General features: G+C 50.6%; 1 protein-coding gene across 6 annotated transcripts in view; it reads right to left on the reverse strand.

Annotated features, from left to right (window-relative positions):
* Positions 1–26,380, reverse strand: part of CSDE1 (cold shock domain containing E1) — a 1,384,522-nt gene that overhangs the window by 84,362 nt on the left and 1,273,780 nt on the right. The gene's annotated exons all lie outside the window — the stretch shown is intronic.

Consider the following 26,380-nt stretch of genomic DNA (forward strand, 5'->3'; position numbering starts at 1 on the left):
GGCAGGGAAACACTGGGCCCCGAGGTCGCCTCCGCTGGGGTAGCCTCCCCAGGCTTCGCCAGGGCCGCCACGACTCCCTTGATAGAGGCCTTAGCGGGGTGAATCAGGGCCTTCACGACTTTGGACGCGCTTGAGGCTTTCACCTTGGGGAAGGGGGGCGGGGAGGGTCCCCGCCTCGCTCCCCCTCGGCTGTCCGTCAGGATCGTCCGGGACTTCTCACGAAGCTTACCCGGGTTCTCCGATTTCCTCTTCTGAGCCAGAGCATTGGCTCGTGGTTGATGGAGTCGGTGAAAGTGCACCCTTCCTGGCAACTGAGGAGCCCGACCAATCGGCGCTCCCGGTGCCCGCGGACTCGCTGTGCTTTGCCTTTTGTTGGGCCCCTGTCGCTGGAGTCTTAGAAGACTGCTCGGACTTCTTCTCACCTACCGCTGGGCTCTTCACTTCCAGCCAGTTGGTGAGGCGGATACGCCGATCCTTCATAGTCCGTTCCGACATGTTCGTGCAAAACACACAGTCCTTCTCCATGTGCGTTTTGTCTTCGTGAAGGCAGTAGAGGCATCTGGAATGCTCATCCTCGAAGACATTCTGCAATCCGCATCCAGGGCAGCTCCTCAACAGCTTGGATCCGGGCGGCGCGTTTCCTTTGTCTTGGGCCATGTCCATGCGGGGTAGGCCTCAAAGATCTTCCGAAATCCTCAAAGAAGTGAAACTCGATGAAAACATTGCCTTTGAGGGGAGTAGAAAATTCCGAAACGGGTCCCCGTTGATCGGAACTAGTAACGGTGGAGTTTGAGGCTCGATTGACCGAAAAAATTAGATTAAAGTCTTTGAAGAATCGCAAAACGCAATAAAAGCTCGAGAGCTATAGCACGAGGACTCCCAACACTTGAACGTGTGGCAAAAATTTGAAGATGGCTGCCAGAGGAGGGGTTTAGGTAGAGGACAGTCATTGGCTGGAGGCAGTATGACCCAGACCCCAGTGATTGGTTATTAGGAGAAAGACCGTTCAGAAACTAAACTGAAACTGATTTTTTCTTTACCGAGAATTCCCAGCCTGACGACGGGGAATGAGCATGTGAATTCATGCCAGACCCCATGCTGGAGAACAAACAAGTTACACAGCAAGAAATTGGTTCCAGATGGCTTCTGTTCTTGTGGTAGTCTGGCAGATCCTGCTGTTCATGTGCCTCAGTTGGGGGGGGACAAGAGGGCGGACGTCTTGGGATTCCTGCACCACGGTTTGTACATTGGCGGCAGAAACAGGCAAGCTTCATATGAGCAGCACGTCACGGTTTCAGTTTCCCGAGAATAGCAGAACTGCGGTTCTTGGATACATTGTGGGCTTTCCTTGCTTCTTGGGTCGAGCACTCTGTTGAGGTGGCTCAGGGCTGGTTAGTTCTGCTTCGAGGGAGACCGAAGGATCTTCCTGGAGCTCGGGTCCAACTTAAAAACGATACCTCTATTCTGGTGTTCCTCTCCATGGCACTCGATTCCTGCATCAGCAATGGAAGTATAGCCAGCTCCGAAAGGATTTACAGATTAGTTCGTTTTGGGGTTGATTGGTCCCACAAACACAAGGGGAGAAGTCGTCCTTTGCAGGGCTTCTCTAGTCAAGACAAATTCAGAGCTTCAGCACTGTAGCAGGGCTTCACAGGGCAAACTAACAGTCCAGGAGTTGCAGCAAGCGTCTCTTCCAAGTTCTTCTTTGGATTCCTTAGTCCAGTGGTCGACTGCCTTCTGTCCAAAAGACCTCCCCTTTTATGCAGGTTTCTCCCATTCATTTGCAGCCTAGCCGTCACTCACTCCAGGACAGCCAGCCGGCCAATCACCTTTGGGTGCATTCCTGTATCCATGGTGACTAAGCACAGGGAGTTTCGCTGCAACCACTGGACCGTTGGTTTGCCCGGTGAAGCCCTGCTGCAAATCCGAATTGCCAGAACTCCATTCGACAGAGAAGCTCCTTCAAGGATGGCTTCTTCCTTTGAGTTGGTGGGACTAATCAGCCCAGAAGACACCTGGATACCATTCTCAATGCTGGTTAAGGTTTAACCAAGGAGAGGTAAACCAGTTAATGTCTTGAAATAACGGCTACTTGAACCGAAGGGAATCCATTTTGTTTGCTCAGACGACGATCCAGCACAGTGCAGGAGTCCAGACGTCGTCCCTCTTGTCCCCACAACTGATGCTCAGGAACAGTGAGGACTGCCAGGAACCAACGTCTCAGCCACATATTTTTGCTTCACATTAAGGTACTGTGCCATCCAGTTGAGGGATCCTAACTCTCACGGTGAAAGTTTGTGAAACTTTCTCAATTTACAGGCCTAATCAGCTTGTGACCCAGCATATCCTTCTTTTTCGTCTAAACTACTTCTAAGAACTTTTACAGACTTCTCCGTTTGTTACCAGAACTGTTCCGTCCTATCCAATAACACTAGACTATAGACTATGGACTGGCCTATTGAATTGAACTGACCCTCCTGGTACACTGAACCTTTGTATTGCATAACAGAAGTGTTGTATGATCCATTGTACAAACCTATGTCTTTCTACTCCTATTGAAAGTAATTGAAGTGCATTTGGCTCCTTTTTCAGGGGAGCACAAACTGTCCCTACAACTTGTTACTGTAGTGTATGGGTGTTTAATATTAAAGTTGATTTCTACTAGTGAATATTTTCTAAATAATTGTGTAAATAAATGTTTCTGTATTTTTTTACCAAAAAACCTTGAGTGCAAGTGTCTACTTGAACCATTGTGATACCTGTGCAGCTGCCTTTATTGCTCACATTCCCTCTTGGGATAAGCCTGGCTGCTCAGCTCGCTACCAAAAAGTGTGTGGTACAGACTTTTACCAATTGCTTACACCTGTATTCCTGATTGTGTGTGGTGTTCCCTGAGGGTACTGCATGCAATTCTGCCTAACAGTCGGGAGGTGAGGAACAAAACGGCAAGCAGAAATCTAAAAATGTCTTGCTGCTGGCTGCCAGGTCCGACACTGTGCCTGCAGAAAAAGTGACTGGGTGAGGCGCCGGAGGACGAGGCCTCAGAGGGGTGTTCCCATGCCCGAGGCCGCGCTCCGCACACCATACTAAATTTAAAGGGGACGCTCAACTTTTCACTGCCAAAGGTTCTGGTGCCATCCCCATGTTGGGGGACGCCCACAAGGATAGAGGAAAGGTGATGGGACGTACGAGTACATGGCTTTGGTACTGTGTTAGGATGATACAGTCTTATTTACTAGCTGGGTCTTGAATGCTTGAAATGCTTTGAAAACTGCTAGCAGTTCTAGAAGGCTGATCTGCTTTTTGGTGAATGCCTGTGTTCACAACCTGTGTGCAGTCTGTTGGAGAAAATAAGCTCCAACGTATTAGGGATGCATCTGTTGTAATAGTGGCTTAGATTGCTGGTTTGTTGAAAGGCTTTCCCTTTAACAGATTGTCTTTGGACCACCATTGCAGCTATGGAACTAGATGTAGTGGAACCACCACTAGATCTACTCAAGTTCCACCTGCTTTCGACCATTGGTTAGCTAACCACTCTTGCATAGTCAGGCATTTAGCACCAGATAAATGCAGCAAGCTATCATTTCCAGAAGGCACATTGCCTTTCGCACTGTTACGTGACGGGCCATATACTGAGGTATTTGGAACATCATGTCTTGGACCCACTCGTTGGAGGGGAAGACTAGTCGGTCTTATTTTGATTAGTGCCTATGGGACCTGTTTTACTTGGCTGGGCACTAGACTGGACATTCTTGTTTATGGAGAAGCCCAATTGGAACAGCAGGTCGACTGTTGGGTATTTTGTTGGCACCTTTGAGGCTGATGCCATGCCGAATGGTAAGACCTTGAATTTGTAGTGCTTGTCCCCCACTTTGAATCTGAGGTACGTTTTGTGCGCCGACATTGAAATATGTAAGTATGCATCTCTCATGTCCAATGTTGCCATGTAATTCCCCTTGTTTTAGCATGGGGATTACCTCCTGTAATGTAGTCATCCTGAATTTGAAGCTTGACATACGGGTTTGCAGGGCACAGGTCCAGCACTGGCCACATTGTTAAATCTTTCTTTGGAACCTGGAAATACACTGAATAAATACCATGATCTTCCTCTAGAGATGGCACCAGCTCCATTTTCTAGTGGTGTTGGGATGTTCTAGGATCTGAAAATGTTCGAGACATTTTCCTCGCATGTGGTGGGTGGTGGCGTGGTGATTTGAGGAACTCTGGAGTATTTTATTGCCATGGTCTTTCCCTCCGATTGCTGGGTAAAAAGTTGTATGCGACCCCCGACTGGGGATGCATGGGAGGGAACGTGAATCGGCTGGTAATTTGTTGGCAGGGGGTGGCTGTGCCTCTAGAGGCTGCAACTCTTCCTCACCCTTTTCCTCGGCAAAACCCCCTTTGCTGGAAGGATTGATAGGAGGTAGAATGAGACTGGGGACTGTAAAAGTGGGAGCCAGATGTTCCAGAACCTAGTTGATTTGACCCGTTCAAGCCTTGGCTACGAAAAATACATTGTGTGTTAAAAACCCTTTTTTGGTCATTATAATTGTTTTTTTTTTATAACATGCTTAATACCCAAGAGATTTTTAAGTACAGACCCGGGATTCAAACCTGTGTTGCTCCATATCGTTTTTCTTCCAAGACTAGTGCTTTGCCACAATGCTACCCTTAATGGCCGGTTAGTCATTTGTCCAAGTATTTTAAGGGTCTTGTGCTCCCTTTTGTCCGTTTCGAGATGTTAATCGATCGCATTCCTGAACAAGACTGCCTCCTCAATAAGCATATTGATTAGTGCCACTCGAGTCTTGAGCTTAAACCCAGAGTCAAGCAGCCATGAGTGTCTTGAGAAGGATACCTTCCACAATGACTCCCAGGGGTGTCTGCTGAGTCCAGGACGTTTTTTAGGGATGTTTTGCTTCCTCTGTTGTGATTTTAATCAAATGCAACCTTGTTGGTTCTGGCTCATTGTCTAGTGTCTTGGGTACCTCATCCCATTGAGTTTTATTGTAGCTTGCAAGCAGAGTTGAGTTTTGTTCACAATTCTGATCTATGCGCTCAAGGTGGTGACGCACTTTTCTAGAGTGTACAGGTGTTGCCTAGGAGGTAGAGTGAACACCACTCTCTTTCGGGTGGTATTGACTACAAGGGAGTCTGGTTTCACATGTCCCCTGGTGTACAGGGGGTCAGATGGCGATGGTTTGAAGATCTTTTCGACTCTTGGATTCACTGTACGTGAGAGAAGGTGTGGGAAGAGATGGGGAAATCCTCTTTTTAATGGACTGGAGCAAAGGGATAGCCTGGCTGACTGGCTTCTTTTCATTAAGCGTATCCTCAACAAATCAGTGCTATCAGGGAGTGTCTGTTGTGTGGACATTAAAATGGTGAACAACCTTTGTAAGCAGGTTTTTGTATAGTAACTGATCGGGGAAGAATGACCAGTATCTGCTGCTGTAATATCTAGGGCATCAATGTTGACATCTGGGGCATCCTGATCATCTAAATATAAGTCATCAGGGTCTTGACTGGGGTCACCATCGACAACATACCAGATGTCCTTGTCTGCTTGATCAGGATGAATGTCTTCATGCTGAGAGCCCTGGCAAGCCTTGACAGATGCAAGATTAGCCGTGGTTGCTGTGACTCGAGGGTCTGTGCCTCTTCGAGGTCTAAAGACTTGTCAGAAATTAATAGTTACTCACCATAATGACTAACGTATTAGTCCATAGTCCCCTTTCCTCCATACTGTATGAGCGTCCCTCGTGAGGGACGCAAGACGGAAACTTTTTCACCAGAAAGATCTTCCCTTTAAATTTAGAGGCACGTGGTGGTGTGGCCCTGGGCGCACTCGCCTGACTCCGCCCACCGGCGCCACATCAGTCCCTATTGATGCGTTGACAATATTTAACATTGCCTAATGACGCCAGTATTATTAGGGTGGAGGATGGTGGGACGTATGGCGGAAAGGGGAGTTATTCACTACAGTGAGTAGCTATTACTCTTACGTCCCATCCCCTTTCTTCCGTACTGTATGGGTGATTACAACTGAATGTAGCCCCAGGGTGGAGAGAAGACCCTCCTTAAGAAAACAGGTTTCTTAGAATCGCCTGCCCAAAAGCTGTATCTGATCTAGAGGCGACGTCCAAACAGTAGTGCTTACAGAAAGCCAAAGGGGTGGCCCAGGTAGCCGGCCTGCCACAGCACATGCCGTACAAACGCTATGGCTTTGGCTCTGACCGCATGGCCATGCAAATTGGCTGGCACTGGTTTGTGCTGCCCCTCATAGGCCTTCTTGATGGCCACGACCATACACCTTGCTATGGAGGCCTTGGAGGCCTGATAGCCGGGCCTTGAACCACCAAAATTGATAAAGAGGGAGTCTGACTTGCGGAAGTCCCTGGTCCATTCAAGGTAGTATTTTAGCGTGCGTCTGACATCCAGACGGTGCAAGACCCTCTGAGGCTCATCCTTGGGGTCGGCGAAGAAGGTGGGCAAGACTATTTCCTCATTCAGATTGAAGGAGGAGATCACCTTGGGTAGGAGCGCAGGGAGAGTCTGGAGGACCACTTTGTCCTTGTGAAAGGTAGTGTAGAGCTCTGATGCCACCAGAGCCTGGATTTAGCTGACTCTGCGAGCGGATGTGAGGCCAACTTTTTTGAGTGACCAGCCTGATGTCCGCGGATGCCATTGGCTCGAACGGTTTGATTGCCAAGGCGCCCAGGACTACATTTAGAATTCACACAGGGTGTGGATTCTTTGTAGGCGGGTAGAGCCTGTGGAGGCCCGCAAGATGCTGTTTGACCACAGGATTAGCAGAGAAGAGATCCTCCTCCGAATTTCTGTAGGCTACTATGGCTGCTAGATGGGTGCAGCATGTGTGCACATGAACTCCAGAGTGGGCAAAGTGTGCTGAGAAGGAGAGTACGTCATCAAACGAGGCCTTAAGGGGGTCAATCTCAGAGTCGGCCCAACGACAGAATCTAGACCATTTGCTCTTATATTGGCTCCTGGTAGCTTTGCTTCTGGTGCCCTGGATAATCTCCAGGTTAGCCTGAGATAGGCTCAAGTGTTTCAGTGTGACCTGTTCAGGAACCACACTGCAAGGGCTAGTTTGTGAGAAGCAGGGTGGAGTACCGTGCCCCCCACTCCCCCGCTGGGTCAGGGGAGGAGCTGGACTCAGCAGTAGGTGAATGGGGGCCTGTCTGATTCCGATAGGCTGAGCAGCTCTCAGAACCACGGTCTCGCGGCCACCAGTGTTAAAATTAAAAAGTCCTAAATCCAGCAAAAGAGATGGGTGTCTCGAAGGTTGAGTGAATTGGCACAGGATGATAATTCTTCCTAACAATAGGGAATTAAGTTGTGAACTGGTTCCACCATTTATTACATGTAATCTACTTGCCTGCATGCTGAATAAGTCAATTTAAAGCATATATTTGAAAATATGGGCAATGTATATATTTGTATCAGATTATTGTGCAATACTACTGTTATATTCATTGTTCAGTGCATCCAAAAGGCCTATAATAAATGTTTTATATTTGGTGTCTAAATTGAAGTATTGTGTGCCATACTTTGTGGCCTCAATGAGGACCTCTGACTGTACTCACTCTCCTGAGAATAAGCCGGCACTTCCTATCCACGTACCTCGATTGGGTTTTGGCAAACCTCCCAGAGTGGCCACCAGGCCAGATATTTGAAATCCATCTGAACAAGTAGTAAGATGTAAGGGAAAAAAAAGGCAGAATCAGTACAAGAACATGTTGCTCAATCTTAAACGAGTCCATCGTAAGATGATATGGGGCCTTGTGCCCAAATGTCAGAAGTGCCAAATTATAGCTTTTTCATGTGAATATTTCAAAATGATGCAGTGGGCTGTTGGTCTTTTTAATAAAGTTTTCAAATTAGTTAAGTATTTAGGTAACTTCAGGTAAGAACTCAATCCAGTTCACAAGGGTAGGCCTAGCAAATGATTCTTAACCCAGGTCTCACCATCAAGGTCAGGTCAGAGTGAATTCGGGTCAAGGCTTTAGGCCCAATGTCACTCTATTGAGCACAGGTTTGGCTTGATTAGGGCGAGGGGCTCAGGGGCTGTGGATGCATAAGTCACTGCCCGTGTCTGGAGTCAGACTTTTGCAGTGCAGGCCCCCAGAGGACACCTCACAGGATTTAAGGAGTGTTCCAACAAATGTCACCACCGTCAGGTGGCATAAGGTGATCATACAGTGGCGAACACAGAAGAGAGACCCAGTACAGCTTCCCTTGGATCAGGACACTTTTCAAAATGCAGGAGCAGGCGGCTTGTAGCATAAGCTGAAGATCTGCAAAGTTCCAAGGCTCTGCTTGGAAACGTCGATGGCTGCAGCAAGGTAGCCCAGTAGGGAGCTGGTCAGTACACCGGGTGATTCAGGGACACTTTCGAAGTCTCAGACAGCACGGATCCTCAAGAACTGGTTGAGACTCCCTCCAAACTAATGGTTGCAGCACCAACAACGGTCTTTTGTGATCAGGCAGAGGTGCATGGCTTCACTGGGCCAATCACTGGAGTCAATGCAGGCCAGCTGCAGGGGTTGTCTTCGGGTTGTCAGCAGTCTTTTCTCCAAAGATCTGCCGAACTGTTGCATGAGCCCTCATTTTAGCCAAGATTCAGCATGGGAGCAAGCCCACTAATGGTAAGGATCTGCACATTCAAACAGCCAGTTGTTGTCCACTCTGGGACAACCACTGGTCATCCCATCCATCCTGCAAAAGGCATTCAGGCACCAGAGGATGTGGACTGGTACCAGACAGTGCCAACCCCTTCCTCTGGCTCACACACACAAATCCCTATTCCCTACAAAAGACACAGCTTTCTCCGGAAAGGGATTTCCATGCAAGGCATTTCCTGTCCTGAGAAGGCAGATAGAAAGCCAAAGAACAATATGGCTAAAGTAGGAACAAGTTAATTACCTGTAACTGTTGTTCTCCAGCATGGGTCTGGCATGGATTCACATGCTCATGAATATTCCCAGTCAGGCTGGGAAGCCTGGGTACAGAAAAAAAATCAGTTTCAGTTTCATTTCTGAACTGTCTTTCACCTAACAACCAATCACTGAGCTATGGGTCATACTGCCCCCAGCCAATAACTTGCCTCTACCTAAGCCCCTCCTCTGGCAGCCATCTTCAGATTTGGTAGCAGGTAAAGTGGCAGTAGGACCAAAAGAAGAGCCGCAGAGGGGTAGGCTGGAGGGTACGCATGCAAATCCATGCCAGACCCATGCTGGAGAACAGTTAAGGTAAGTAACTTGTTCCTTCTCCAGCATGGGGTCTGGCATGGATTCACATGCTCATGAATACATACATAGCAGTACACACATGCACAACCACAGGTGGTGGCAAGGCTCAACATAAGCATCTAACCTCCTCAACAGGCTCACCTTCAAGCGAACAGGTTGCGCAGCATTGCTTGGCCGACTCTGTACTCCCCCCTGGAATCCCTGTCGACGCAGTAGAACTTTGTGAAGGTAAGCGTCGACCTCCACGTAGCAGCCCTGCAGATGTCCAGCAGGGGCAAACCAGACAGGAACGCTGTTGTAGCAGCGATCACTTTGGTAGAGGGGCCTCTCAGACGGCCAGGCAGCGGTTGGTTTGCCAACCGGTGACAGTGGGTGATACAGCCGGAGAGCCACCTGGAAAGGGAAGCCTTGGACAGGGCCTTCCCATGTTTCACAGGACCAAAGTTCACAAAGAGCTGAGAGGTTTTCCGGAAACTCTTTGTGCAGGCCACATAAAACTTCAGCGCTCCAGCTACATCCAGCGAGTGCTAAGGCCTTTCAGCCGGCGACAAAGGAGTCAGAAAAAACACCGGTAACACCAAGATGAAAGTCCGACGGCACCTTGGGCATGAAGGAGTGCATCTGCAGCACCACCCTCGTCTCGTGGAAAGTCAAGTAAGGTGTTTAACATGAGAGGGCCCCACTCGTCGTGCAGAGGTGATGGCCACGAGAAAAGCCGTCTCCCTCATTGGGTCGATCTTCTGAGAACAGAACGAAATAGCAAATTTCTTCCACTTAAGTCCACATCATTTCAAAGTGACTACGCTCTAGCCTTGGGGAGAACTTTCTTGCAGTCCGCCTGGAGATCGTATCCATCGAATTCTGGTGCTGCAGGAGCCAGGCCTTCAGGTTCAGAGACCCTGGATCGTGGTGAAGAATGATGCCTCCTTCCCGGGCAAGACGATCCGCGACCACTGGTAGCTTGACGGGTGGTGCCGCTGACCTGCCGAGAAGGTCCGGGTACCAGACCTGCCTCGGCCACGCAAGCATAACAAGGATAATCCGGCATCGGCACTGTTTGAGTAGATTGACTCAAAGAAACAACGGCAACGGAGGGAACGCATACAGAAAGAGGCCTTGCCAAGGGAATGATAATGCGTTCCCCATGCTCCCCTGCTGGCAAACCTCCAGCACTTGGTGTTTGTCGCCAACAAGTTGATGTGGGGATTGCCCCATTTACAGAACAGGTTCTCCACTAGGTCCTGCCGAAGCTTCCACTCGTGGCAAGAGCAGAGTTCGCTGCTCAGAGAGTCGGCAACCATGCTGTTGACTCATGCCAGATGAAACGGGATGAGTAACATCTCCTGACCGACGGCCCAATGCCATAAGTCCTGCGCCTTTTTGGAGAGCGAAGGGGACTTGGTGGCCCCCTGCTTTTGGATGTAAAACATTGTGGTGGTATTGTCGGTGAAGATTCGCACCACCTTGCCCTGAGGGCCCAAAACACTGACAGTAGCAGCACATTTATGTGCCACGTCCTTTCCTCCAGCAGCCACAGGCCCCTGGCGTGAAGACTTCCGGTATGAGCTCCCCATCCCCCCAGGGAGGGCGTCTGTCGTTACCGTCTCCTGATGTGGTGGGGCCTGGAAATCCACGCCTCCGGTCAGATGAGAGCGCACGCCGCACCATCTTATCGCCTGACGGAACCCCTCGTCAAGAGCGATCTTGTCCTGGAAGCTTCCGGACACTTGAATCCAACAAGCGTTGAGGAGCTCCTGCCTTGGCTGCATCCGTAGCCTGCAGAGTCGGATGAGATAAATGCATAACATCATACCGAGAAGAGACTTGATAGCCCTCAACGTAGCGATCTTCAGAGCGAGCAGCTGTTGCACCATGCCCAGGATCGTCGCCACTCTCTCCTCCGACTGACGCCAGGCAGGTCACCGTGTTGAGCGGGGATCCCAGGAACAGCGCGTCCTGCGATGTGAGTCAAGTAGGACTTCGCATAATTCCCAGAGAACCCCAGCTCCATCAGTAGGCAGACGGTCCTCGCTGTGTGGTCGACAGCGATGCTCCTTGAGCTGGCCCGGATGAGCCAGACATGCAAGGGTAAACGTGGATCCCTTGCAGCCGCAGATGTACCGGCACCATGCACTTGGTGAAGACTCTGGGCGCCAACTTCAATCCGAAGGGAATGGCCTTGAATTTGTAATGCTTCCACTGAGCGAGACAGCGCAGAAACTTGCTGTGTCCTTTGTGGATTGGGATGTGGAAGTACGCATCCTCCAGTTCCAACGACAACAGAAAGTCTCCCTCTTTTAGCTGACTGAGCACGTGTTGAAGAGTGACCATTCAGAACTTCTGGGACTTGTTAAGTCGTCGGAGGTCGAGAATGGATCACCCTCAAAACTCTCTCACTCACGTCCAAATGCCTCAACAATATAGCTCCTATCTAGCAAACAGAATCAAGAGAATCTCAAACCGCCCCACAGGAATGAATAACTTATACCTTGATGGTGCCTAGATACAAAAAGAGTACAGCTGGCGGCGCTAGCTTTCCAGTCATAGCTGCCCAAACCTGGAACAAACTCCCCTTAGAACTTAGAAAGGACCAACCTTACCTAAGTTTCAGGCATGAGGTTCTTTCATGGATACAATCTAATGACATCTAATGTGATCACCCTCTTTTACTAGAACCACTCGTCCTGAGTGACACCTCCCGACTATGCCCATTTTTAACCTAGGGACCTCCGACTACCACTGCTAGTATCTAGGAACTTCACTGGATCCTACCGGGACCACAAAACTGTGATTGTTACTTAGCTCTTTATGCTTCCGACACCTGGCATTAACTGTATAAGCATATTGAGATTGTAATGTTGTTGGACTGTCCTACTGCCTATTTTGTGTGTGTCACTGTAACGAAGTTCTCAAATATCCTTGTAATGTTTGCGCCCGGCAACCTGCGGGTTTGGTTTTGCGCTATATTAAATAAACAATGGGCCTCCAGCCCCCGGTCTTCTTTCTCATGAAGAAGTACCTCGAGTACACGCCGCAGCCCCGGAGTCGTTTTGGGATGAGATATGTCGCCCTTTCTTTAGCATGGCCTGAACCTCCAGCAGCAGTGGTATTTGGGGACACTTCCGTTGAAACTCCAGGGTATGTCAGTGGGCGAGAGCGTCCAGCACCAAACGGTCGGTGGAGATGGTCTTTCACACGCTGGTTCATTCTTGCTTGGACGTCAAAGTCAAAGGACCATCTTAGGGGTCCCTGGCGATGACAACGTCCTCTTCCGAAAGCCTTTGAATGGCCCCTTTTTGTCTCTTGGGCCGAGGAGCGGGAGGGTTGGCGGTACAAAGAGTAGCTCCTGTCAAAACCCTTGTAAGAACGGGGAGACTTGCCTACTGAGGATCCAAAGGACGGCCATCGCTGCTGTAGAGCCTCAGCTACAGCCTTCCCGAAAAGATGGTCTCTGTCAAAGGCCATGTCCAAAACTCATCTGACCGTCCTGTTGAAAGTTGGTGGCCTTGAGCCAGCCACGACAAAGGCAAACTGTTGCCCATCTGGTGGAATCCGTGGCCACTGGGATGGCGTGGTCTGACGCCACCTCGCCTTCTTGCAGAATCTCCAATGCCTCTGACCTCTTTTCGTCAGTGAGGAAGTTCAGAAGGTGTGCGAGCTTGAACCACAGCTCTCGGTCGAAGCACGCTCTGATAGCTAGGGCATTGGCGACCTTGATGGTCATCGCTGCAGAGTATATAACACGTCGTCCCATAGCATACAACATCTTCCTCTCGCTGTCCGGAGGGGTGGATGCTGCAGAGGATAAAGCGCCCAGCTACTTTTTGGCCGCTGCAGAGACCACAGAGTCCGGTGACGATTGGGCCTGCAAGCACTTGGGCGCAGAGTCCGGAACCCTGTATTTCTTCTCCAGGCAGTCCCTCTTCACTGGGGCCGTAAAAGGGTTCTTCATGAGACAGGCCTTCGTCCCAAATGTCATCCAAGAGTGGGACTGAAAGCATGGTCTTACTCTTCGCCTCGCAGCGTTGGTATAAGAAGCCCTCCTTCTCCTCCTGTGTGAGCTGGAAAAGCTCAGACGCCCTGGAAATGAGCCTCTTGTCCGGCGGGGTAGATTGGGCAGCAGCGATGCGAGGTCCCCAGCCCACTGTTGTCATCCATGCCAGTCGTCGCTGTGTCAGGATCAGTCTCTTCCCGTGGAGGAGGAGAGGGTGGCAAGGAGGCAGTAGGTGCCTCTGCCTTTACTTGGCCGGCGGTTACACCATTGACAGAGGATCAGCCGGCACTGCAGGGCCGTCGGCATTACCGGCATCCTCTTCTGAATCTTGGATACCAGCGTATGCAGAGTAGAGATCATGTCCACAGAAAGGTCTCCAGGGGGCAGGTGAGGCGAAGGGCAAATAGGAAGCTGGGGCGCAGGAAGAGAGCCAAGGCCCTCGTCCTGAAGCTCTCCGTCGCCTTCATTAACTGCATCTTAGTCGTCTTCATCACCCTCGTCTGTGCCCTCGTCGTCGGGCGTGACCGACATTTCCCTCCTCGCCTTCGCCCTTCAGGATTAACTGAAAATAGACAAGCTCCTCCAGCAAGGAGATATCTGTGCCTTGTAGTACCTCCGCGCCCAGTCCCCCTTGCGTCATGTCCAGAGGGGACGTCTCGGGGAGATGACCAGCATCTTCTTCTCCGGGGTCTTCTCAATGGGCTGGAATGAAGACTCCCTCCTGGCAGGGAGGGACACTTGCCTTCGGAAGTGCGACCTGCGGGTCTGCCTTCGAAAGGGATGCCACCACCACCTGGGCCTTCACTGTCAGTACTGGTCTCTTGTCCTCCTCCTTAAGGGAAGGGTTGGAGCCTTGGTCCCCTTTGGCCTTCTCCGGCAAGGGCAGGCTGGCTTTGGACTTCTCCTTGGCCGTCACCGGGGCCACCTTGAGTTTGCCAGTATGGTCCGACTTCCTCCTGGATGAAGATCCTGAGCATTGTCAGGCAACTGAAGTCGCTGGAGACAGACGTGCCATGGTCGCCGAGGACCCCGCCGCAACGGCGGTCCCAGTGGCAGTGGACTTGCAGTGCTTAGCCTTTTGTTGGACTCCCGCAGGAGGGGCACCCTCAAAGGACTTAAAAGCCTGCTCAGCATTCCCGGATCCAGGAGAGGCATGCTCCGGGGACCCACCAGTGCAGAGGCCTTGGCCTGTAGCCACACCGCCAGCCGTCTATGCCGACCCTTCTTTGAGCTCACAGCAAAATGCACAATCTTTCTCCTTGTGCGTCAGGTACAGGCAGTAAAGGCACTGGGAATGTTTATCGTCCTTATAAACATCCACAGACGGCAGTCGGTACAAAGCTTGAAAAGAGGGAGATTCTTTCTCGTCAGCCATGATCCGTGCAGTGTAGGGCTCGAAGAATCTTCTGGAAGCCTCCATGAAGAAACTCAACAGAATTCGCCCTTGAGGGGTGCCAAGAATCCGAAAAACAGGTCCTCGTTAATCAGAAAGTAGATCGATGGACCACAGGTGCTCAATTGACCGGAAAATTTAGTAATACTCTTCCAAAAAGTAAAAAACACAATAAAAGCTCGAGAGCCAAGCACAAGGACTCCCCACACTTGAACGTGCAGTAAAAATCTGAAGATGGCTGCCAGAGGAGGGGGTTAGTTAGAGAGCAGTCATTGGCTGGGCCAGTATGACCCAGAGCTCAGTGATTGGTTGTTAGGAGAAAGACAGTTCAGAAATGAAACTGATTTTTTTCTTTACAGAGTAGTCCCAGCCTGATGACGGGGAATATTAATGAGCATGTGAATCCATGCCAGACTCCTTGCTGGAGAACAAGCGAACAATCTGGTGGCCCAGCAATCTTAGGTGCTAGTCACTTTTAGTCACTATTTGTGGTAAATTCCAAAGTGAATGCGAAAAAGAAAAAAATAACAATCGCACAGCTGCTACCAGCTGGTCTTAGGCACATTTAAACAAAAAGTCATTACATTACAAGTTATAAAGATACAAAGGATTACAACTAAACTTCAGTGATTTGTGCAATTGTAAAAATACAAGAATTCATACAGAGACAGTCTCGGAGTACCGACAGTCTTGGGACTAGTCAGTTTCCCCATAAGAATGAGCAAAACAGGCAGGGAAAGTAAAGCAGAAGGCTTTACTGACGTCCCAAAAGTCATGACTGGGTTCAACGCAAGCAGAAAGAATTGGGGTCCCATAGGAATTTAAGGACGTTAAGGTGCAAAAAGAAAATCTTCCCCAAAGTATCCTTCTTGGGCCCCTCGTCCAGAATGACGACCAGTTCGAACTGGACTTAAGCTTGTTTGGGGCAGGAGGCCCAAGTCTGACATTAGCCAAGAACTTCTGGAAGTCTGCTTGATGTTTTCCCAAAGCAGGCACACGTAACAAATGTCAAGCTTAGGGGAAGTGTTGAAGCCGCTGGTGTCCTGGAGGTCCTGGCCCAAGTTATGAATAGCTTTATATCAGGCAAAGTTTGTATGCAGTACCCTCTGGGAACACTACAAACTAGTACTACAGGTATAGGAAACCCAACCTTTGGTATAAGGTTGTACTACACAGTTTTGGTAGTGTGAGCAGCCAGGCTTATCTCAAGAGGGGTCAATGTGAGCTGTAGGGGAGTTACACAGAGATGAACAAGTTACTTCTTACCTTGTAACATTCTTTCGATGGGATGTTCCTCCGACGTATTCCTCATCTTAGATATCTCTTTCCAGCTTTGCTGGCCTTGAAAAAATTTTCTCTAGAGGGCGCTGCGCGTCGACATCCGCCGAGTTGATGTTCCTCGACAGCCGCCGTATCGACGTCGACGTCATCCTGCCTATAAAGGCCGCGCGCAGCGTCCGTCGCTCAGTTCCGTTTTGAAGCCCACAATGATTCTTTCTGGACTAGACTAATCACCCTGAAGGAGCGTAAGCTGCAACAACAAGGGAAGTAGTACTGCGGGGATGGATGGGAGGGTCGATAAGGAATACGTCTGAGGAACATCCCATCGAAAGAACGTTACAAGGTAAGAAGTAACTTGTTCTTCGAAGGGATTGTGTCCGCCGACGTATTCCTTATCTTAGATAGGCTCCCATAGCAGTATTCTGTTATTGGAGGTGGGAGTACTGACTTCATGGTTCCTCTTATTGATGAATAGAGTGCAATACTGCTCTTCCAAACCTAGTCTCTTGACTGGAGGAGGAATCCAAATTGTAAAATCGTGTAAAGGTATGGACAGACGACCATGTAGCGGCCGCACAGATGTCTTTAACCGGCACACCTCTTTTGAGGGCCGATGAAGCTGCAATACCTCTGGTCGAATGAGCCCTAAGGTTTTGAGGGGGCTCTTTTCCTGCCAATTTATAACATTCCAGAATGGCTAGAATGATCCATCTGGAAATGGTCTGCTTAGTTATTGGTAACCCCAGCTTGTGACCTGTGTAACCTACAAACAGCTGGTCTGCCTGTCTTATCCTGGCTAGTCTACTGATGTAAAAACTTAAAGCCCTTCTAGGGTCTAGCCTGTGTAACCTCTCTTCCTCTTTCCCCGGGTGAGGAGGATAGAAAGATGGTAGGGTAATCGGCTGAGTGATATGGAATTCAGAAACCACCTTTGGGAGGAAATTAGGCTTCACCTGCAGGACAACTTTGTCTTTGTGAAATATAGTGTGAGGGGGTTTACAAGAAAGAGCTTGTAATTCGCTCACCCTTCTAGCAGATGCAAGTGCTATTAATAAAACAGTTTTAAGGGTAAGGAATCTTAACGAACAAGAATGGAGTGGTTCGAAAGGTGTGCCCATAAGGAAAGTTAGGACTAAGTTTAAATCCCATAGGGGAACTTGGAATGGTCTTGGGGGATAAACATTGGTTAACCCCTTAAGAAAATTGTATTACCAAGGGTAACCTGAAATAGGATGGTTCTTCCGCAGTGCGCTTAAAGATGGATAGCGCTGCGAGATAGCCCTTAATGGTGCCAACTTGAAGGCCTGAATTTGCCAAATATAGTAGGAAGGACAAAACCATTGGTGTACCACATGAAAAAGGGTCGATATTCTGTTCTCTACACCAGCTGCAAAATCTGTTCCAACGGCAGCGGTATAAAGACTTTGTTGCTGGCCTCCTTGCTGAAAGCAACACCTCCTTATCATCAGGGAGGTCCCAATCCTTGTACCTCAGCCTTTCAGAAGCCAAGCGTGAAGGTTGAGGGTTTTGATGTCTGGATGGAGAACCTGACCTCCCTTCTGTGAGAGTAGGTTCTCTCTGAGAGGAAGTCGAATTGGAGGGCAGATGGACAAGTCTAGAAGGTCCGGGTACCACGTTCTCCTGGCCCAATCCGGGGCAATTAGGATCATGGTTCTCCGGAATCTTCTCAACCTCCTGATCATTTGAGGAATGACAGGGACCGGTGGAAACGCGTACAGAAGCGGAAACTCCCAGTCCACTATGAACGCGTCTCCCAGAGCTCCTCTCGGGGGAAATTCCCTTGAGCAGAACAGATCGCATTTCCTGTTGAGGCTGGTGGCGAACAGATCTACCTGAGGGGTTCCCCAAAGGGCGAAGATCTCTTGAAGGACTTCCTGAGCTAGCTCCCACTCGTGGGAGACTGCTTTGCCTGTTCAGAGCGTCCGCTGTCAAGTTCTTCTCTCCGGCTAGGTGAACTGCCGATAGAGAGATTCCTTCTTGGATTGCCCAAAACCAGAGCTGCATCGCCTCTCTGCACAGGGATAGTGATCCTACGCCTCCTCTTTTGTTGAGGTAATGCATGGCCACCGTGTTGTCCGTCATTATCAAGATGTTTTTTTCTTGTACAGCTGGCAGGAACGCCTTCAGCGCAAGTCTGATGGCTCTCAGCTCTAACAGGTTGATATGTAATCTGGACTCCGATGGAGACCAACGACCGCTGATGGTCAAGTCGTTGGCGTGGGCTCCCCACCCTGTGAGTGAGGCATCCGTGACTACTGTTATCTCCGGCCACGGTTGCCAAAACTGTTATCCTTTCAGAATGTTCTCCTGACAGGCCCACCACTGAAGGTCTTGAGCTACTCTGTCGGGAACCTGAAGAAGATCTGTCATTCTCCCTGAGAATTGTGACCACTGAGTCCTCAGTGCCCACTGGAGGGATCTCATTCTCAGGCGAGCCTCTGGCACTAGGAAAATACAGGATGCCATGAGGCCTAGCAACCTCAAAAAGTCGAAGGCTGGGAGACGTTGGGCATGTTGGAACTTGGTAACCATCTGTAGAATATCTTGAGCCCTCACCTCTGGTGGCGAGGCTTTTCCCAGGGAAGTATCCAGGATCGCTCCTATGAACTGGAGTCTCTGCGATGGTATCATTTGTGACTTCTTTAAATTGAGGGAGAAGCCCAGTCTGTGAAGGGAGTGGCACACGTGATTTAGCTGGATCTGAGCTTGTTCCGAAGAAACAAGCCTGATCAACCAATCGTCCAGGTAGGGGTAGATGTGAATCCCTTCCCTCCTTAGACTTGCCGCCACTACCGACATTAACTAGGTGAAGACCCTCGGGGCGGAGGTCAGCCCAAATGGCAGCACTCGAAATTGATAGTGAGAGTTGCCAATTGCGAACCTCAGGTATTTCCTGTGTTTGAGATGGATAGGCACATGGAAATAAGCGTCCTGAAGGTCCAGAGATACCAACCAGTCCTGGAACTGAAGGGCCTGGAGGATCTGAGAAAGAGTGACCATCTTGAATTTGTCTTTCCCGAGGAATTTGTTCAATTCTCGCAAGTCCAAGATGGGTCTCAGTCCTCCGTCTTTCTTCGGAATGAGAAAGTAAGGGGAGTACCAGCCCTTGTTCCTCTCCGCTACAGGTACCGGTTCTATGGCACCTTTCTCTAGCAGGTCTAAAATTTCCTGCAAGAGGAGCGGATCTGGAGCTTTCTGAGAGCTGATCCCCGGTGGATGACTCTGAGGTATACGTAGGAAAGGTAGGCAGTAACCTTGGGCAACTGTTTACAATGCCCAAGCATCTGACGTGATAGCCTGCCATACCGCCAGATGTTGAGTCAACCTGCCTCCTACAGGTGTCCTGTGAGGGAAGTCCTCTGAGTGGTTTTGGGGCGGCTGATGCAGATGCCGATGGTAAAGAGGCACCTGCTGTTGCTGCGGCTTTTGAATATCTACCTCGTCCACCTGGGGTAGTTCTTCTTTGTCCCCTTTGAGCCGGTCGTCCTCTACCTCTTCCGAATGCGGAGTAGAAGCGAAAGGACTTGCCCCTCGCAGAGGTTCCTGTGGGACGAAAAGGTGTCTGACGGATTGCAGCTCCTAGTGATTTTGCTGCTGCTTTTGAAGTTTGCAGTTTCTCTAAACTGTCATCCGCCTTTTTCCAGAACAAAGAAGAGCCATCGAATGGCATGTTCAAGAGCCTGGCTTGCACATCTGGGGCAAAACCAGACTCTCAACCAAGCGAATCTCCTTGGTTGTTGTACTTGCCGCCATTGCTCTGCTGATACTGTCAGCCGAATCAATGCCCGTCTGGAGGGATTCGCACATAGCGTCTTTACCGTCCTGTATAATATTCAGAAACGCCTCCCTTTCTTCTCCCTCCGGGATGCATTCAGCCGCTGTAGAAGCACACTCCCAAAGTGTATGGCTGAATCTAGCAAGGGCGCAAGTAGCATTAACAGATTTTAACGCCATGCTACATGCAGAAAAGACTTTCTTTGCCATAGCATCATATTTTTTATCGTCCCTGTCCTGTGGGACGGTAGGGTAAGCAGTCTTGATGTCAATAGAAGATGCTGCCTGTACCACCAGACTTTCTGGGGATGGGTGTTTGGACAAAAACTCCGGGTCTGCAGAAGATACCCTGTATTTAGTAGACAGTTTTTTATTTACTGCCGGGACGACATCTGGGTTTTCCCAGTTCGTCATGATTTTCCTTTGAAGAGCTTTATGAAAAGGCCCTACAGGATCCTCCTGTGGACCTTTATCAAGAATAACCGTGAGGTCATCTTGTTGGAAAGCCTGTGAAGGTGTTGACCACCCCATAAATTCTGTGATCCTGGCCATTAAGGCTCTATAGGGGGTTTCAGCATGCTCTCCCGGGTCTGGCCTAGCAAACTCCACCTCAGGGGGAAGTGCCTAACCCACTTGCCTCATGTAAGGAATCATGGAGTTCCTTTAACCTGCGTTCTTCTGAGGATAACTCCTCTTGAACTGGGGTTGCAGGTCCCGGCAACTCAAATGTCTCTTCTTGGTCAGATAGTTCTCGCTCTTCCATAATTGAGGACATAGTTCTCAATTGGTCTGAACTCACAAAGGGTATGAAACCCATCTCCAAGACAGAGGGTGCCAAACTTGTTGTAATCGGCCTCGAAAATGTCGATGTCGTCGACGCCGAAGGCTTCGAGCGTGGCGTCGAAAACAAAGGCGGAGGCCTCAAGGACCTCGATAGAATTGGGTTTCTGCTCGAGGAAGTCGACAATCTCGACGCCATCGTCATCGAGGACCTGGGGATAGCCACTGGGTGCGCCGCAACCGTGACTTTCCTTGGCGTCGACGCCGGTGTCGAAGATGGCATCGAGTCGATAGACCCGTGTGTCGAAGGTCCCTTCGACTACGGCGTCAAAGACACCGACCTCGGCGTCGACGGAACCTTAGTCGACGACAGACCCTTCGAAGAAGTTTGAGGTCATAGCTTTACTCGAGGGTTCGTGACGCGCTCGAGAAGCTTCCTTCGCCGGGTACTGCGACTCGCGGCGTTTTTGACCTTCGGGTCTTTCGAACAGAGCATCGCTCTCGGCAGTCTTCGAGAGGGTCGAGGCCGCTTTCTCGAAGATGCTCATCATATTTTTGCGGAATTCCTCTCATTCAGCCCGGGAACTATGTTTCGTGGGGCAAGGGATTCTCTTAGGAGAAACAGAGGAAGAGGAGGACGGAGAAGGGGATCTTCGACGTCTCCTCTTCGAGTGCTTCGATCTCGAGGAGTGATGGGACCCACTCCGAGACCTGGAGTCTGAATGGTGACGAGGAGACGAATGTCTCGACTTCATCGAGGAAGAAGAAGCTTTTGAAGTCTTACCTTTTTCCAGCTTCCCCCTACGCTCCTTCAGGGCCTTAGCTGTCATGGACATACAGTCCTTGCACTCCGAACAATGGTGTTCAGCTCCCAAACACCACAGACAAACTCTGTGAGGTCAGTCAGCGACATCTTTTTCCCACAGTCTCGGCATTTTTTTAAGCCGGACCGAGTGGTCGTCGGTTCCGACGAGGAAGCCAATAACTCAAGGAAATAGGATAAATTCTCTACGAAACTGAGCAACGATATTCCGAGGCACTGAGTAAGCGTGGAAAAACGGAACTGAGCAACGGACGCTGCGCGCAACCCTTATAGGCAGCATGACGTCGATACGGCGGCTGTCGAGGGACATCGACTCGGCGGACGTCGACGCGCAGCGCCCTCTAGAGAAACATTTTCCAAGGCCAGCAAAGCTGGAAAGTGATATCCAAGTTAAGGAATACGTCGGAGGACACAATCCCTTCGAATTACAGTTACAAGTATTTAAATAAACTTACATTCAAGGTTTTTTGCATAAACAATTATTCATTTATCTATCAGTCAGTTAGAAGGGAGTAGTTTCTTACCTGTAACTCCATTTCTCCAGCGTTGGTATCTTTCATGGATTCACATGCTGTGAATATTTCCCCGTAAGGCTGGGAAACCTCATTAACTAACATAGCATTTTCTTATGGAAAACTTCGACACTTTAGTGTCCTATCAACATCCTAACAATACGATGTCTGGTATAAATAGCCCTGCCCCCGTAGCTTCCCTTCAGATTTTAACCTCCAAAGTAGAGGGAAGCCCAAACCCAGGTTTGCCTGCAGGGGCGGCCGGCTGGCGCATGTGAAATCAAGAAAAATACCAACGCTGGAGCAATGGAGTTACAGGTAAGAAACTACTCCCTTCTCCAGCATTGGATCCTTCATGGATTTACATGCTGTGAATAGATTACATAGCAGTACAAGCAATGTGTGGCGGTGTGTCACCGGCAAACCAACAAACAGTAACAGTATTTAATCACATACATGAGGCAACAAACTCAGCAAGTGATATAGCAAATAGAAAAAATCCTGAAGCTGTGGAGCCTCTCTTATTGAAACAAGTGGAGGACTGCGCACCCACCTGCACATCCTCCACATGTTGCTGCCCCAGACAGTAATGCCTGGTGAAGGTAAGCAGCACCGCCAAGGAGGCCGCCTGGCAAATGTCTACCAGCGGTATCCCAGACCACAACGCTGCTCACGTCGCAGTGGACCCGGTAGAATGAGCCATCGGAGCAGCTCTCAAAGGCCTGCCAGCTTTCGTGTGACAAAACGAAATTGTAAGGGAAACCCAGCGGGAAAGTCCTTGCCTGGAGATGGCCTGCCCCTTGTTGGACGGCCCAAACATAACACATGCTGTGACTTCCTGAAGTCCTGTGTGCGATTCAGATAAAACTTTAGGGCCCTCTTAACGGCCAGAGAATGCAGGGCCCTTTCCGCTGGCTTGGAGGCATTAGCAAAGAACGAGGGTAATGCAATGGAGGCAAGTTTGTGAAACGCTTACGGCACTTTCGGGATAAAGGGCGGGTTAGTGGCCAGGAGAACCTTGTCCTTCATAAACCCAAGGAAAGGCAGTCAATGACCAGTGCTTGCAATTCTGACACCTGTCTGGCTGAGGAAAACGCCACCAGAAAAGTCACCTTCCATGAGAGGCACTTCAAGGGAGCCGTCGACATGGGTTCAAAAAGGAGATTTCGTCAAAGCTGAAAGGACTACATTAAGGCTCCACACCGACACATACTTTTTCACTGCAGGAAATGTCCGAAACAACCCCTTCAGAAAATGTTTTACCAAGCGATCACTAAACAGAGGAACAGCATGGCGTTTTCTCATGAACCTAGAAATCGCTGCCAAATGCACCTTATTAGATGACTACGTCAGACCCCCTTCCGCCAGGTGTAACAAGTATGGGGGAATCTGAGCCAGGGAAGCGTCCAAAGGCTGAATCTCAGGATGACCCTTACACCATTCACAAAATCTTGTCCATTTATGACCATACAAGACATTCGTGGACGGCGCCCTCGTTGCCTCAAAGATCCGTCAACACTCTGGATATTCCTAGATGAACGAACTCTGAGTGGTCAGGAGCCATGCCACCAGGCTGAGGCACGCCGGATCGTGATGCCACACTGCCATCGTCCCGAGACAGGAGATCCAGATCCGCTCCCAACCGAAATGGCTCTTCCACTGCCGGATGAAGGAGATCTGAAAACCACGTCTGCCTGGGCCAGAACGGGGCCACCAGAATCACCCGGAACTGGTACTTCAGAATCCACTGGATGATCCTCCGAATGAGGAGGAAGGAACAAGTTACTTACCTGTAACTGTTGTTCTCCAGCATGGGTCTGGCATGGATTCACATGCTCATGAATATTCCCCGTCATCAGGCTGGGAATCCTCGGTAAAGAAAAAACCAGTATCAGTTTCGTTTCTGATCTGTCTTTCGTAGTAATAACCAATCACTGGTCTCTGCGTCATACTGACCACAGCCAATGACTGCCCTCTACCTAAGCACCGCCTCTGGCAGCCATCTTCAGATTTGGAAGCACGTGAAGTGGCAGTATGACCAAGTGAAGAGCCGCAGAGGGGTAGGCGGGAGGGTTCGCATGTGAATCCATGCCAGACCCATGCTGGAGAACAACAGTTACAGGTAAGTAACTTGTTCCTTCTCCAGCATGGGGTCTGGCATGGATTCACATGCTCATGAATAAAGAATACATAGCAGTACACACATGCACAACCACGGGAGGTGGCAAAGGCTCAACATTAAGCATCACATCAACTCAACATTAAGCATCTTACCTCCTCACCAGGCTCACCTCAGGCGAACAGGTTGCGCAGCACTGCTTGGCCGACCCTGGACTCCTCCCTGGAATCCCAGTCGACGCAGTAGAATTTCGTGAAGGTGTGCGTCGACCTCCACGTAGCAGCCCTGCATATGTCCAGCAGGGGCACACCAGATAGGAACGCCGTGGTAGCTGCGATCGCTCTGGTGGAATGGGCTCTCGGACGGCCAGGCAGCGGTCGGTTTGCCAACCGGTGACAGTACATGATACAGCCGGAGAGCCATCTGGAGATGGAAGCCTTCGAGAGAGCCTTCCCCTGATTGACAGGTCCAAAGTTCACAAAGAGTTGTGACGTCTTCCGAAACCCCTTCGTGCGGTCCACGTAGAACTTCAGCGCTCTAGCTACATCCAGCGAGTGCAAAGTCCTCTCAGCCGGCGACGAAGGCGACGGGAAGAACACAGGTAACACCAAGGGTTCGTTGAGATGGAAGTCCGACGGTACCTTGGGCATGAAGGAGGGGTGCGTCCTGAGCACTACCCTCGTGTCGTGGAAAGTCAAGTACGGGGCCTTGCAGGAAAGGGCCTGGATCTCTCCCACACGTCGTGCGGAGGTGATGGCCACAAGAAAAGCTGTTTTCCACGATAGAAACTTCAACGGGGCCGAGTGCAGAGGCTCGAACGGAGGTCCCATGAGCTTGGTCAGCACCACGTTGAGCTCCCACGCCGGGGCCGGAGCCTTCACCGGCGGGAACGATCTGAACAGTCCCTTCATGAACTCTTTCACCAGACGATGAGACCACAAGGACGTCCGCCCCGTGGTTCTGGTGTATCGGGAGATCGCAGCAAGATGAATCTTGATGGACGCGTGTGCCAAACCAGCTTTGGCCAGCGTCAGCAGGTACGGCAGTACTTGGGGAGCCGTAATCCGTAGAGGGTTAATCTTCTGTGCGTGGCACCAGACAGAGAACCTCTTCCATTTGTGTCCGTAGCATTTAAGAGTCGAGGACGCCCTGGCCTTTGCAAGAACCTCTCTGCAATCGGCCGGTATGTCGTATCCTCCAAACTCTAGCGCTGCAGGAGCCAGGCCTGCAAGTTCAGCGACTTCGGGTCGTGGTGGAGGATGGCGCCTCCTTCCCTGGAGAGTAGATCCGCGTCCGCCGGCAGCTTGATCGGCGGGGACGCTGACAAGTCCAGAAGGTCCGGGAACCATATCTGCCTCGGCCACGCAGGTGCGACGAGGATCATCCTGCACCGTGACCTCTTGAGCTGGTTGACGAGCCGGATTAGCAGAGGCAAGGGAGGGAACGCGTAGAGGAACAGGCCCTCCCAGGGGAACGAGAAAGCATCGCCCATGCTCCTCGTCTGGGGAAACCTGCTGGCGAACCTCCGGCACTTGGTGTTCGTCGCCGTCGCGAACAGGTCGATCTGGGGTGTGCCCCACCGTCGGAAGAGGCGATCCACCAGATCCTGCCGTAGTTCCCACTCGTGGCACGAGCGCAGCTCCCTGCTGAGTGAGTCGGCGATGGTGTTTTTTATCCCTGCCAGATGAAACGGCACCAGAAAAATCCCTTGGGCGACGGCCCAATGCCACAGGTCCTGCGCCTCCTTGGACAGCGCTGGGGACCTGGTTCCGCCCTGTTTCCTGATGTAAAACATGGTGGTGGTGTTGTCGGTGAAGATCCTCACCACCTTGCCCTTGAGGGACGGAAGGAAGGACCTGAGGGCCCAAAACACTGCACGGAGCTCCAGGACGTTGATATGCAGGGACTTCTCCGTCGGGAGCCAGAGTCCCCTCGCGTGCAGATTTTCGGTGTGCGCTCCCCACCCTTCCAGGGAGGCATCCGTGGTCACAGTCTCCTGGTGGGCTGGGGTCTGGAAGTCCATGCCCGCCGTCAGATGCGCGCGGGTGCCCCACCACCGTATCGCTCGTCGGAAACTCTCGTCGAGCTTGATCCTTTCCTCGAAGCTGCCCGTCGTCTGGATCCAGCGCGCATCCAGGAATTCTTGCAACGGGCGCATCCGGAGCCTGCACATGGGAATGAGGTAGATGCAGGAAGACATCATCCCGAGGAGGGACTTGATGGATCTCACTTTGGCCGCGTCGGCCACCAACATCCGTTGCACCTTGCCCAAGATGGTCCTGGTCCTCTCCTCCGACGGGGAGGCCAGAAGGGACACTGTGTCGAGCCTCGCTCCCAGAAACAGTGCGACTTGCGCGGGCACCAGGTGGGATTTGGCGTAGTTCACGGAGAATCCCAGGTCCGTGAGGAGT

This window comes from Ambystoma mexicanum, chromosome 13 (assembly GCF_040938575.1).
Source record: "Ambystoma mexicanum isolate Mex_15411 chromosome 13, UKY_AmexF1_1, whole genome shotgun sequence".
In the NCBI taxonomy this organism is placed as follows: Eukaryota; Metazoa; Chordata; class Amphibia; order Caudata; family Ambystomatidae; genus Ambystoma; species Ambystoma mexicanum.